The sequence below is a fragment of the Morone saxatilis genome, unplaced genomic scaffold, assembly GCF_004916995.1.
Source record: "Morone saxatilis isolate NCDOM2014 unplaced genomic scaffold, NCSU_SB_2.0 Contig5, whole genome shotgun sequence".
Classification (NCBI taxonomy): Eukaryota; Metazoa; Chordata; class Actinopteri; family Moronidae; genus Morone; species Morone saxatilis.
Window position 1 is genome coordinate 5,936,714 of NW_023340095.1, and position 2,414 is coordinate 5,939,127.

The 2,414-nt window shown below is 39.9% G+C and overlaps 1 protein-coding gene across 1 annotated transcript in view; it reads left to right on the plus strand.

Annotated features, from left to right (window-relative positions):
* The window catches only part of LOC118339231 (lactase-phlorizin hydrolase), an 18,943-nt gene that overhangs the window by 8,918 nt on the left and 7,611 nt on the right, over nt 1-2,414 (plus strand).

The window sequence follows — 2,414 nt, forward strand, 5'->3', positions numbered from 1 at the left end:
CCCGCATGGCTCACCACCCAGGGGCTACTGAATGTGTTCCAGGTCTTTACTCTGTCTCCAAACCTGGAGAAGCAGAAGTCTGAGTACTCCTTGAAGGCTTCAACAATGGAAGCATTGGTCCATCCACCATGGTCCTGCAGTGCCTGGGGCAGATCCCAGTGGTAAAGAGTGACAACAGGGTGTATGTCAGACTCTGTGAGAGCATTGATCAGCTTATCATAGTAAAGAGCCCCTTTCTCTGACTGGCTGCTCCGGTGGCCTGAGGGGAAAATACGAGCCCAGGAAATGGAAAACTGGTAGGTGTTGACCTGAAGACCTCGTAGGAGGTAGACATCATAATCCACCTTGTGGTAACTGTCACAGGCTAGATCAGCTGTCTGATTGGCAAAGGCTAGACCATCATGACCAAAACGGTCCCAGATGGTCTGTCCCTTCCCATCTTCCAACCAGCCTCCCTCAACCTTGAAGGACTCACTGGATGTGGCCCATTGGAAGCCAACAGGAAAGGATTCATTCAGGAAGGCATCTCGCTGAGATGAGGTCATGGTGGCAAAATTGCTCCAAGTTTTGCAATAGGTCATTGAACATGATGACGTTTGAAGACTGAAGATAAAAGGAACAAAATGCTGAAAATAAAATTAGATGGCAAAACTTGAGGAGAAATTCAACAAATATGTCTTGGTATAGACTAATATTGGTGCAAACAGTTTACAGGTGGAATCAAGGTGCCAAAATATAATTTTGTTCTCACACATGCTGTATTTGGTACAGTGATTCCCAAAGTTATAATCCCCTAATTTCCTCAATATTTTTAAGTGCCCTCTACTTCCATTATATGCACACACAAACACACACACAAACACACACAGAGTCTTGTTTCAGTCTTCGCCTTACCCCCTCTGTGGTAATTTATTTGTGTGTGTTTTCTGGTTCATAAATACTACAAGTGATGCCATATAATCAGAAATGGACATACACAAGAAGTGGGTCATGATATATTGTTAATTAAATTCTTCATTGTCTGTATGCACTACAATACCTGTCTGGGATAGTGTCAGCTGGACGTAACATATCTACCAGGTCAAATCCAAAAACATTTTGGTCTCCACTGCTCAGTGCTGTAAATGTATAAGAATATAAGATGTATGTCATGGATCATGTAATGTATGTATGAATCATTCAATTAAATCGTTGAATCATTGATGCCATTTGTCCTTACATTACATAATTAGGCTAAGTGCAGTCAAGCAAAGGTATTGATCTGAAATAGTATTTCACTTCTCTAATGTTGTCAGTCTTTATTGATAATATAGATTACCTTTCACAATGTTGGTGTCTGACAGAAATTTATAAGGAGAACAGTCAATGATGTTCACCTAATAAAAGAGTACGGGGTTGTCTCCACACTTTCCCTACAAGAAAACACTGATGTTCAAAACAAGTGCATGTAACAGAATTCCCAGAATAAGACAGTCAGGGCTTATCCACACAGCCAAAGGCCATTTCCACATACCAAAACATTTTGCAGCTCTTCAGCCAGGTTCTGTCCAGTGGTGCAGTCATATTGAATTTTAATAAAGAGGAAATCTGTATATTTCTGAAATAGAGATGTGTGTGAGAAGTGTGTGAGTGTAGCTGGATATAGAAGGTATATTACTTTTCAAACAAAATTAAATAAACACATTTTTCATACTAACATTTGCTATATTGCTGGAGAACACAATCCTTAAATTTATTCTTTAAATAATGTGCTCGACTATATGATCTCACCAGTAGTTGAGTGTCACAGATGATTGGGACTTTATTTGCCTTTACCCCAACTGATATTCCTCCATCTGTAACACATAACTTGTTATTTCACAACCACATTCTCTTTTCCCCTGCATAACGCCATTCTCTTATCATGAACATTGGCACAAGTGTTATATGGACAGATATGGAAACCATTATCAAGCACTGCCATAATTATTGCACATCTAATGTTCTGGAGGCACATATAATGCACTCTGTTTCTCCTTTGGGGACAATAAAATCAATCAATCAATCAATTCAAAGTTCCAAAAATATACTGGAGTAACCAGAGAGTATATCCTGTACATCATATAGAGTGGAGTGTTTTTTTCTTTAATTCAGGCTACTTAATGGGGAAATTTAAGGGTAAAATAGGTGTACAAGAGGTAAAACATTGATTGACAAATTGAGCATAGCGTTGAGCTCGGCTCTCAATTCCACCTATATCATATGATCACAGCTAGTCCTAAACACATATCAGCTGATGGCTCAGCTGATTCCCTCAAGCATCCAATTGGCAAATATCATTCATGGCACCTTATTTAAGCTGCTTTAGCCTGCCTATCTTTGCTGCTTCCTCTACAAGCCGTTTTGCAACCCACCTCCACCCCAGCTCCTCCTTT